General features: G+C 41.2%; 1 protein-coding gene across 1 annotated transcript in view; it reads right to left on the bottom strand.

The window, feature by feature from the left end:
* Positions 1-12,810, bottom strand: part of PCSK5 (proprotein convertase subtilisin/kexin type 5) — a 420,656-nt gene that overhangs the window by 180,526 nt on the left and 227,320 nt on the right.

Genomic DNA, 12,810 nt, shown 5'->3' with positions numbered 1-12,810 from the left:
ACACAAATTATTACATTTCCTCTAGCATATGAAAAATTTATTAAACTTTATACATGAAATATCTGGAGACTTTGAGACTTTTATGCTAGATTCTTATCCTCACATGTAATCTTTTAGTTCTCAATAAGAATACCTATTGATCTAAAGACAGATTTGACATAATTGTCTCAGAAACTTCAATTACCTATAGGAATATTTTAATGATGATACAGCAAGATCAATGTGTACAGTTCTTTCTGGAAATACATTATACTCTCAGCTGAATACTTCAAATATTCCCCTTACATTAAACTGTCTCATGTCTTTATATTTGACACAAAGTCATACTTCTACCAGATCTGTTGCTTAAAACATTTTCCTTATGACATTACTTTATGAAAACATTTCTATAGCTGCCCAGGCTTATCGATTATTTAAGTACTCCAGCTTGATGTTCTATGATATATCACCACTCCACTTTCAAAACAAATTCCTCATCAGAGCTTTTGCTCTGGAAAAAGCATTTCTTTTCTAAAGACATGACGCTACTGGTCATATCATGCTCTTTCTGTTTCCCTGCCTTTGCTCATCATGTGTGGCCCTTGGCCCGGAATTCCATCACTACTCCTAGGTGAAGAGTCAGACTCTTACAAGTTCCTGAAGCCCAGGCTAGTCTATCTTCTCTTTCTCAAAATATTCTCTGGCCTATGAAAATCAACAGATAATTAACTGAATTCAATCATCTGTTCTCCTTTATAGTGTTGTATTGCTAATTAATTTATCAATCCATCTGCCCTCCTGCCCATCCATCCACACAACAGTCCATCCATCCACCCACTCACCCAACCATCCACCCATCATTTCTTGAGTGCCTTCTATGTGCCGGCACTGTATTATGCACTGAACTTTTTACTTGTGCCACCAACTGAATTGATAATTAACTCTCTCAGCATATGTATTTTTACCCCAACTGCATTATAAATTGCTGATGGCAGGAACTGGGTCTTATATTTCTTTATATGTTTCATGGGATTGAGCAAACCATTATATGTACAAAAGGAAAAAGATATTATAGTATATAAAAAAAGAAAATTGTCCCAGGATTCAGAAATACTGCTCTATTTCTGCTATTTGCTAATTATATAACCTTGGCCAACAAGATAAAATATCTAAACCACAATTTCCTCATTTCGTGGTATTATTATCTATCCCATTACCATTACTAAATTAAGTATATGTCCCGCATGAGAAAATCTGTGTAAAGAACTATACAAATGGGAGAGCTCATTATTATAATATCAGGTTCAGCTAGTCAGAACATACTGAATAAAATTGCTATAGCAAAAATTTAAGTAGGATTTTAATACATGGACTTTTGCAACTTACATTATGAATGATTTTTTTCTTGATTAAAAAGCACTCCATGTTCACCATAATGACTTGTAAATACATCCAGAAAAGAAGAAAATAAAACTCACTGATAACCTCATCACAAATTAGTAATTGCTATTATCAATTCTGTGAAAGCAATTTTGCCTCCTTAGTTAAATAGGAGACAGAGTGCCCATATTATTGTTTGGGCTTAAGGAAACCAATGGTCGAGGTCTTTTGTTAAAGTTCATGTAAATCCTGTGTTCTCACTCATGACTTAACCACAGCCTACATCATCTCATCACAAATAGTCTAAGGGATTTTTTTTTCCTGTGGGGGCACTGAAATTGTTGCCAAAGAGGCTATGGCAGGCTCTCTTACTCAACACAGTCCACAAACACCCCCAGACTAGTGTTAAGTGGTTTCCAACCAGCAAGTCTTATCGTTTTATCTCAGTTTAGGGGGGAAAAGATGACAGACTTGACAGGTGTATGAGTGGGTGGGGAAGAGGGTCCGTAGAGGCCTGGGGAGGACAAGGGCTTGGAACGGTCTGCAGAGCAGGCTGCCCGGGCTGCGGCTGGCTGCACTCTGTTCCCGCCACTGCACCAACTGGCAGCCTGACAACCATTAGGACATAAATTAACACACAGTCACCAAATACAACAAACACTTCATGCCCGTTAACCACTTGACTTAAGCAGAAAAGCACCTTGAGTCTTTATGAAGGCCATAAATTTGTTTCCTTTTCCAATTCAGCTCCTACCCAACAGAGACTGTCCATCCACACAACACTCAAAGTAGGTGTTCAGAAAAGGGGTTCACTAATTTCACCTGACTACAGACTGGCAAATCAACAGAAAAAATGTATATTACTAAAATATTCATAAATGAGAGAATTAGATTAGATCAACAAACACTTGAGTGAGTGATGGAGATTTTTAGTATTTTAAAATACTGGAAATTACACGTCTGTCCACAATCATGATGCAGAGCCTAAGAAAATGAAGTAAATTTTTTCCTTTTTTAGGGGGTGGTGGTAGTTGCTGGCAATATATCAACCCCATGTTTTCTGATTGACACTTATTTGGGTTTTGGTAAACAGTAATGAGAAAATAATTACACAATGAATGTGTTGGGCAGATAAACTCTTTCAAAAACATGGTGTCACCCTGACCAGTGTGCCTCAGTTGGTTGGGCATTGTCCTGTAAAGAGAAAGGTTGCTGGTTCAATTCCCAGTCAGGGCATATGCTTGGGTTGTGGGTTCAGTCCCTGGTTGGGGCACATACAAGAAGCAACCAATCGATGTTTCTCATACTGGTGTTTCTCTCCCACTCCTTATCCCTCTTCCCCTCTCTCTAAAAACAAATAAAATCTTAAAAAAAACAAACCACCCCATGGTTTCAACAGGGGGAATAGCTATTAGTTTGGAGGCACTAATAATTTTTTTTGAAATATAATTACAATTGGCATACAATGATTTTTTTTATATAGCATAAACTTTTCACTCTAAATGACCTACAAAGTTAGAAACACGGATCTTTCTCTTGGTGGTCATTTGGGTTGTGTGTCTGGCCCCTCACACCCGTACCATAATGGGCCATGAGGAGTATGATCGCCCTCCAGTGGCCACAGAGAGCACTAAGTGAATGAACAGAACACAACTGATAAGAGAAATTTTATTTAACTCACTAAATGCCATAAAGTGTTTACAAGAGAATTATAAGGGACAATGGAGGTATATTCTTTTTATTACTGACTCCTATAAAGTCATCTTTAACACTGAAAAAAATTTATTCCACTAGAGAGCCTATATTCACATTTTAGAAATTGATGATAATAGCAAATGTACCATGCAAACAACTGATTGCAATGTGGCCATTCCACAACGAAAGTAGCTTTATTTATGCACATTTCTCAGGCCGAGCTCAGAGCAAAACCTGAGCCTGAACATCACTTTATGCTGATCACGTGGAGCCCTCCCCAGGCATACACTGAGTCAAGTACAAAATTCCGTGACATTAGAATACTGCAGCGCTGGCATGGCAGGCGTTGAACCAGTTCAAACAGAATTTTTCATTCCTAAGTGTGTTGGCAGCAAACATGGAAGTCGTAGTTTTAACATTAGGTAAGATTCAAAAATCAATATTCGGAGAGATATTGAGGCTTGCATATAGAGTAATTAACAATCAACGCTATATTATTGAAGCATATTTCAGGAAGTAAAACTTATTTCTTGGTAGAATGATGTTGGGCAAACTTAATAAATGGAATCTGAAAAACTTGCATAACACTGTATTTGTTCTATTAGGCTGCATGACTGTTTATGCAGATAAGCTATAAAAAAATGTGGAATTGTCTTACGTAAGAAGTATAGCTAGTTTTTGTTCAGAGGTATCTGAAAGCATCTGCTTGGACCAGTCAGAGGAGCAAGAAAAGGCAGGAAAGTAGAGATTGTTCTCTGCCAGGTGTATTTTCATTTTCTGATGAGATCGGAAGTGCTGAGAGGAACTAATCATTAAGCAAGCACACAAGCAAATGACGGCATAGCGGGAAAGCAGACACAGTTAATTTAAATAACAGTTCTAGCTAGGAGGACAAAAAACTCAATTTTAAAGAAAATCTAGAAAGCTCAGCAGAAAAAAATTAAAACTTTCTGAGTACAGGAAGCGATAAGCAGGGAAATCTGGTATATTTTCATCTCTTTTAGTGGGCTCACTGGAGCCAGCTACTTTAAGTCTTTTTTTCCTTTTTAAATATTAGACTGAATGGACATTTCATAATGACTCTAAAATGACTGTTAAAAAGCAATGTATATATAATAAAGGAATTGGCTTAAAAAGGATTTTAAAAAAGCATTTAAGTTTCCAGAAGCCTTTGTGCTACCAGCTGTCAGATGCACAAACAGTGTTATGCAGTACCCAGTGTAAAGCAGGGTGAGGAGGCAACAAAAACTCTGCTCAAGGAGCCTATGAGAAATATAAAATTTTACCTGTAGCTGAAAAATGCAATTAAGTGACAGCCATCTATGACTGAGTATTTAGTATTAAAGTCTCACCAATTCCTTCCACTGAGGAAGCCATTTCTTACAACTAGCGTGCCTGATGCCTGGGTCTGTCTTGAGCTGTGCTGGCGTTAGTCCTGACAGTCCTGCGTCCCAGGAAGCCCCTCACTCACGGGCAAGCCAGAAGAGTGGCCGCCCCACGTGGAACCAAGTCGGTACTGCCATGATGCTGTTGGGGGTGGTGCAGAGCTCCTGTCCCTCCGTATTGACGAGCTAGTAACTAGAGGGATTACAGGCATCCTTAACTTAGATGCATGTTCACTAAGATGCACATAATCACCAAACTGTGGAAAAGGGTCAATAAATCTGGTTTAATTATTTGGTTAAGGGAAGTGTCAATGTCAACACACTTTACCACGATGAGCAGCTAACATCCTGTATCATATCTCTCATGGGGGTTGTGGAGCACCTACCGCTATGTATTTAACACAATGAGGAGCCACCAGAAAGAGAAAGATGATTTGTGTTCTCAGGCAGGGGATGAGACAAGAATAATTTCATGATTCCACTAAGAAATAATTAAAAGCACTAACTGTGTAATCACTGTCAGGATAAAAGAAGACTTTAAAAGTGTGAGAAACCAGTAAAAAAGACAATGGACGTGAAGAAGCCTAGAAGAGCCTGGTGTACAAAGTACTCAATAAACATTAGCCAACCGAGCACTCAGGTGAGATGACCTAACAGGGGGAAGTGATTACTATTTCATTTGCACTTTGGAGCATGTGTGGGCTTCAGAACATTCCAGGGGCCAGGACAGAGCCTTCTGGTTAAATAATGAAAAAGCCTACCTATGGTTCACTGGGCAGCAAGGAAACCAGCAGCCCTGGAGTGGGTGGTGTATGGGTGAGGGCTCAGCAGGGGACGGGCATCACTGGGAATCAGGGGGTGACAGCAAACCTGGGGAGCACTAAAAGTGCACCAGGATTCTTGTGTCCTTTGCCCTCCGTCAGGCTGCGGTTATTCTCATCCACCTACAAGTAAGCCGCCAGACTAAAAGGCAGTCATGCAAATTCCTGTCTTGAGGGGGCTGCTCGATCTGCGATCTGCGGGTGGGTAGAAACTCCAGCCTGAGATCAAAAGGCTCCTGCACCTGTGCCGTCCCCCTCGCAGCTCTGGGTTCTTTGATCCTCGGTACACCGAACCACCTGCTCTGAAATAACAGCTCCCACCAGGGACCCTGGGCCTCCCCACCTATTAATCACACCGGCCGGCCGGCCGGCCGAAAGTGCAGACTAGCAGGAGGGGGTGAAACGTGAGCGGGCCTGTGACACTTTCCTGGGGCCACCCTGTCCCACATGCTTAACATAAACACACGAGTGCTGCCTTTTAAAAGTAAAATTAAACTGCTAAATGCCACAACATAAAATGGAAGATTCATAAAGATGAAAAGTGGAAAGTAATGCTCTTCGGTCTCCTGTGTCAGTATTTCTTCACCCAAACCTCAGGCAGATGAAAGCCAAGCTGCTTCCAGGATTGCCCATCCCTTTCCTCACTCCCTTTCTCCAGCCTCCATCTCTTCACTAGGTACCCCCTTAGATTCTGAGTGAAAGGCAAAGAATAAGCTGCTTAGAGCATCAGAGTGACAGCCGCCATGCTCTTGCTGCAGCACAGTGCGGAATGCAGACTCCCTCGGGGCAGGAAAACGGGACAGCCGGCACCTGCCTTCTTCTGCCTGTTTGTTTTTATTTTTCCCTTGCTCTTTCTAAAACCTCGGCCCTAGTAACAACTCCAGCCAGGTCCAAATGTGCCAGCCGTCAACAGCGCTACTGAGGATTTGCATGTGGACGATTTCCAGACACTGATACTTGGCTGTCTGCGGGGTCTATACTTCAAAGCTCCTCTCGGGATGGGTTTGGTCTGCAGCTGTAGGTAGTCAGACAGGCTTGTCCTTGCAGAGACGAATTAAGGAGATTGTAGGAAAACACTGCTCAGTCCATCTTTTCCATGTACAATGGACTTCCTTATACATGGATGCATATATACTCTATTATATATATATATATATACACACACACATATTTTAAAAATATATTTACTATTTTTTTTCATTTTCAGAATTAAGATAAGGAAATACGCCTGCCTTCTCTAAAGGGCCTCCTTCCATTGTAAGAAAAGCAGTATCAGATTATTTTCTCTGGACATTCCTCTTTTATTTGCTTCCAATATGGTTATAACAAGCAAGAACTTTGCTTAAGGTAATTGACTAATATTTCTTGAATGGAGGTAGGAAATCTATTTTATCAACTTGGGGAGACCTAGTCATGGATCACAGGACATATGCAGATCACAACTGTGCTTGTGTTTAGGAAACGAAGCTTATTTGGACGGAGGTGAGAACAAGATAAAAAGTATACTGTAAGGGCCTTTGGGGAAAGCTGACTGAAGATGAGATTGACCACATGTCAACTCCCCAGTCCAGATCTTTGTGTATAGCCTGAACAGACAGTTACCAGGTTGGGAGCAGCCAAATTCTTATTTGTGAACCAGTCACTTTTTTTTTATCCTTTTATCAATAAGACATGCTTATTGATTTTAGAGAGAGGGGATGGGAGGGAAAGAGCTAGGGAGAGAAACATTGATCAGTTGCCTCTTATATGCACCCATGACCAGGGACTGAACCCACAACCTAGGCATGTGCCCTAACTGGGAATCAAATGCATGATTTTTCGGTTTATGGGACGATGCTCCAACTAACTGAGCCACACCAGCCAGGGCTGAATTATTCACTTTTAAAATAATTCTTCATTTAATTTACCCTTATTTCTGTTTTTTCCTTAAATTCTCATAATAGAAAGAAATAGAAAATCTAGCTGATATTTATTTCAGGTGAGTGCCTTTTCATACTCAGTGGTTAACAGTGGTGCAAAGATAAGGTTATTTTTCATCCATCCACACAACTACGGCTCACCTGAAATGGAACCAATACTTGCTGTTGGTATGATGATCACAAAGAAGAGTGACAGCAAAAATGAAGTTATTCCTTGCAACTGAGAATGTCACCATTTCAGTGAGAGAAAAGCTAACACTTATCCTGAGAAGTTTCAAGTACTGCATGAGGCTTATCACCTTACCATAACATTCCTTTTCATTTACCTAAAACTCAAGTAGTTTTTTGGCTTAAGGGGCAACAAGAAGGAAATTTCTGTAAAATCTTGGAAACATAGGCCATTAATGAGGACAGTATATGCTCTTAGCAGAAATAAGACTTGAGATGGTTCTTACATTCTTAAGAGTTGGATTTGTGGAGGTGACTACGGGGAACAGGACACGGGGCCTTCTTCAGGGAAGAGGTGGGGGCCTGGGACCCCAGGGATGGATTTCACTGGAGGTAACAAGTGGCCAAGGATCAAGGAAAGGACATCATTTAACTGGTATTCTACAAAGTTTGAGAAAGGTGTTTTGTAAAAGACGGTTCCTAGATTGTTTTGGAAGTTCCGAGTTTTAAACATCTTAGGAAGAGCCTCGCACAGAGATTCAAGATTGGTAATAGATGAAGTTGGTGTTGAATATGTAGAGCTGAAAACCATTAATAAGGAGGTGGTATTTGTAATGGGAAGGAAGGCAGGGATGTGAAAGAAAAGCAGTGAACTTAAGAGGATGTGTGCGGGAGGCAGAGCTCACTTGCTGGAGAGAGCAAGCAGGAGGTGCCCCTGCTCTGGGTGTCGCAGCCGCCTCAGCAACTGACCGCAGGGCCTGGCTGAGGGAAAAGGAATGGTAGAAAAGAATCAGTCAGTGTCAGGGAGGAACAGGCTATAGGTTTGCATCACAAAAGGCAAGGAAGGAGATCTGGACTGGGTAGATCAAAAGCATAAAATCCCAGAGACAAACAAGCAGCAGCCTTCTGATTTGGCAAGTAATGGTTGCAAGTCTCAAAGAGTAATTTCACTTCAAAGGTGGAAGTGGGGGGAGAAATTGCAGAGAATTACAGAGGGACTGAACAGTAAGGAAATGGAAGCAGCTCATTTAGACGACTTGGAAATTTTTAGTTGTGTAAGGAAGAACAGATTTAAGGCAGGAAGATAATGGAAAGGTTTGCCTCCCCCACGCCAAGACGGGGATACGAAGTTTGAAAACAGAGGATTAACGGTCTGACAGAAAGAAGAGTGTGCGTTGCTGGGAACAAATGACAGGGTGACTGACAAGCAATGGGAAGTTTTGAGAACACCTTTCACAACTGGGATTCATTACCTGACTAAAAAACAAACAAGGCCCCCTGAACCCCACGGATTTGCAAAACTGTTTTTTTTAATTTCCTCTAAAGATGGTACTTCCTTAGCACCATTCATTCAAAGGTGCTCGAAGGAACTTCATTCATTACATACAGTGGATGATGACTTGGGTCCGTGGTTCCCAGACCTGAGGTGCATTGGAATCGCCCAGAGGATTTGTGAAAGCACACAAGTGCTAAGTCCCACTGCTTAGCAGTTTTCAGGTAGGTTCCAGAATTTTCAATTTTAACAAGTTCCTGGGTGATGCTGATATTGTTGTTCCAGGGACCCTACTTTGAGAACCACTTCCTGAGGGCATTAGGGCGACCTAGCACCCTACCAGATGACCCGCCAATAAAGCTGGTTGACAAGGCGGTCATCTCCACCACAGGGGCAGCGTCGCTGCAGGCATGATTCCCACACACGCTTCCTTCACGCCAACACCTTTTCACGTCACACACATTTTTGCTTCTCTTATCAAGATATTTTAAAAGATACAGTTCTCATAATTAACATATGGATATATCATCCTGCACTCTTCAGGCACAATTTGGCCTAGATATATCCTTTTTTTGGATGCACTTTAGTCAGAATTAGGTTCTATGCACTGTTAATGCCGAATAAGGGTCTGACAGAGCTGAGATACAAAGTCATGTTTAGTTAAAATGTTGGCAATAGTAAAGACACTGAAGTTTCCATTTAATCTATTTAAATCCATTTTGTCTAATCTTTTACAGGTGAAGTGAATTAACGTATCAAGCACGCTTCCCAAAATAAGATGCCTGGTAGAAACTTTTTTTGGGGGAGGTAAAAATAGTATCTTACATTTGTATTTTATTACATATTACCTAATGAAATCTTTATAATGGTCCTATTGACAAGATAATATTCACATTTTAGAGCTGAAAAAAACTTAAGTCTTGGAACCTTAAAAGAACTCACCCAACTCTGGCTGGTGTGGCTAAGGTGATTGAGTACTGGCCTACAAACCAAACAGTCACTGGTTTGAAACCCAGTCAGGGTACATGCGTGGGTTGCAGGCCAGGTCCCCAGTAGGGGGCACACAAGAGGCAACCACACACTGATGTTTCTCTCCTTCTGTTTCTCCCTCCCTTCACCTCTGTCTAAAAATAAATTTTAAAAATCTTAAAAAAAAAAAGAAGAACTCACCCAAACTCACAGGGACTCGATCCCAAGTACTCAGAATCTCCTTGTATTATATATGTACCCATTGGTTACTGTTGTCTAGAAGACACACTGTGTTTATCTCAACTCATTTCTCAAATCAAGTATTAGAATCAAAAGAACAAGGTGGTAAAGAGGGCAAATCATTTCAGGTATTTATCCATATCTCACAAATGAACGGTGAAGCATTCTTATCCTCTTTTTTGTTTGTTTGTTTGTTTTTCCTCAGATCAGCTGTCTAAAATCTGCTCTGTCCTTCAAAACTCATTAAAGTATCCTGTGCAGAAAAAGAAATATATTTCTTTCCTTTGGAAGGAAATTTAACATCTGGCCCGTAACCCTTCTCCCTATTCTTGCTGAGAAATGACCTTCTTTAGTCATTTCTATCAGGGATTTTTCCTGAGTGTGGAGATCTTATTAATATGGAAAAGATACTTTGTGTTCTGCTCATGCTTAGCTATTTCATTTTATGAGAGCTAAGTGGGCGTGCACGAAAGCAAGGGTAGCACAGAGTGGCCCGGAAAGCTTCCCATTTGTTGATATCCAGCAGCAATCACAATGTCCTTCTTTTTGGCCCTTTCAAAGATGACTCTAGAAACTTATGGGTGTACCTTGTCTTCTGGTAAAACACCATCAAATGAAGTCTGCTGAAGCCATTATTGGGATGTGTGATAGAAGTTAAATTGCTTTAAAATGCCTACAGCTAGCAAGATGTGAACATGTGTAAGGAGTATGAATTGTGAGTCTTGGAAAAAGACAAGTCTGGACCTATTTATTTCACAGAAGATGGATCCAGATGGATTCTGCAAAGCAACTGCCTGGCATGTAACTGTACCTCGCTAGACGCAGTGGCCTTAGGAAGTCATGCGTAGGACTGAGGCAGGATTAATTTTCAGGATTTCTTTTGAATCTTTGGTTCTGGTTTATATTATAGACACTGGCACCAATATATAGATCTCTCTGGAGAGAAAAAAGGGATGGCTAAGACATGCTTAGTAACATTGTGCTTTAAAAAGAGGTAATCACGACACTTTTTAGGTGCTTTCATCTCTTGTTCATTGGGCTACCTTATTGCCCCTGCCCAGCTTTCAAAGCCAGAGCAGTGCCCATTCCCCACGGTGCCGTGTGGTCACAGCAAGTCACAGCCCCATGTCCCTGCTGGGCCACACCAAATGGGCACTGCAGCCTGTGCTGGGAATGTGGACGCCAGAGTCCAAACTGACACGCACACACTAACTTGAGTAACAGAGCTCCTCCCACGCACCTGGGTCACATTTTCCCCTTTCCCGTGGAAAGCCCTATTCTTTGGAGGAAACGATGGTCTGCAGGGAGCACCTTCCCAAGACAGCCTGATGAGAACCCCAGACGCTTCCAGTGAAGCCTGCTCACCATGGCCTGGTGTTTGTGCTTGTGCAGCCTGCAGAAGTCGGTATTTGCAAGGCCTCTGCACCCCAAACATAAATGGTCTACTGGCCCCAGTGAAAAAATTATACATTTGAATTCATGAATCTTCAACCATCTTTGGTCATAACAAAGGGAGAATGTAAAAAGAATCTGAAAAGAACGATAGATTTGTGCTAAGCACTCTCACACACTTCAAACTCTAAGGTTTAACCTCAAATTTTGTCTAGAGAGCTGGCGATAAAGAAAGTGATGAAATCATCACAGATACTGGAAAACTCTATTTAACTTGAATAATGCTGAGCTACTTGGCTAACAGTTTCTGTGTGTGTCAAGGTCGAAGCAATAAGTAAAGGTTAAAGTGAACAAAACCATCTCTCAACAGATACCTTTAAAAATATGCCTGGGCTTTTGATAATTGTGGGAGAAATTACCACCGAGTTCCACGCACACAGGGCTACTCAGGTGGGAATAGTGTGAATTAGAGAAAGACTCCTTTTTCCTTAAGGAGGACTTCACCCCACTCCAGGGCACATGGCTCGGTGAGTGGATCGCAAGCTTGATTTCAGTGCAACCAGCCACGGCAGCCCTCTTATAGACTCCTAGACATTTCTTGGCATTTTGAATCATCTCCTCTGAATCTTTCATCCTATGTGGCTGGAATTCAATGGGGGTTTTAAGTTTCTGAGATGCACGATATTGAATTCTAGAACAAAGCTGGACATACAGCCTTTGCCTTGGCTCTGAAGATACTTCTGAGGGTAAAAGATGAAAAGAAGCAAACGATTTCCAGACAAAACCATCTCAAACAGTATATTAAGAAAACATACACATTGTAGCCTCTGGCGGGTTCAGAAAAGCAGTGCAGCTTCCTAGGACTACAGATGATTATAAGTTTGCTTCATGGCCAAGCAAAAGAACATGCAGGCAAACCTCAAAGAAGGGAAAAAGGAACTCTTAAACTGGGCATGCCTTTGTCCCACAACCTGCAACAGTCTTATGGCAACTCAAGAGGTCTGCCAGAATTACATTACCTGCCTTTTTTACATCTCTGCAAAATCGGCTGGCAAACACACAGACTGCAACCGTATGTGAAAAATAATTCAAATATTGGACGTTAAGTGGCTTCCTGAAGGTCACAGTGAATGGTAACAACCAGCGAAGAAACTTTGGTCGAAGGAAATTTTGTGAAGCCTTCTCAAAGAATAATCTCTGTCTTGACATTTTTCAAGAAGCAATAATGTCACCACACCCTTTGCCTGGGTTTATTAGAAAGCTATTTCAAAAAGCACTTCTTTCTCTGCTTTGGAAAAAAAAGAATTTAGCAAAGATGCTTATATATCCCAACTCTGTATAACTCTTCTCATTTAGGAGGTGGCCACGAGGTGATAGCAAATTTCGCTGACTGCTACAGTCCTTAAGTCAGAAATACGTAATTGCGAACCGAGATCACATACAATGACCATGGCAAGAGGATTTTTATCCGTTTTAGCAAGTCAATTCCTTGCAGACCTGTCATTTGGGAGCGCATATCATAGGACCACTGGATTTACACTGTCAGTTTAAGGAATGAAACTCTTTCTGACATCAGACAAGCAACTAGA

Source organism: Phyllostomus discolor, chromosome 3 (assembly GCF_004126475.2).
Source record: "Phyllostomus discolor isolate MPI-MPIP mPhyDis1 chromosome 3, mPhyDis1.pri.v3, whole genome shotgun sequence".
NCBI classification, from domain to species: Eukaryota; Metazoa; Chordata; class Mammalia; order Chiroptera; family Phyllostomidae; genus Phyllostomus; species Phyllostomus discolor.
This window is presented reverse-complemented; position numbering and strand designations above follow the sequence as displayed.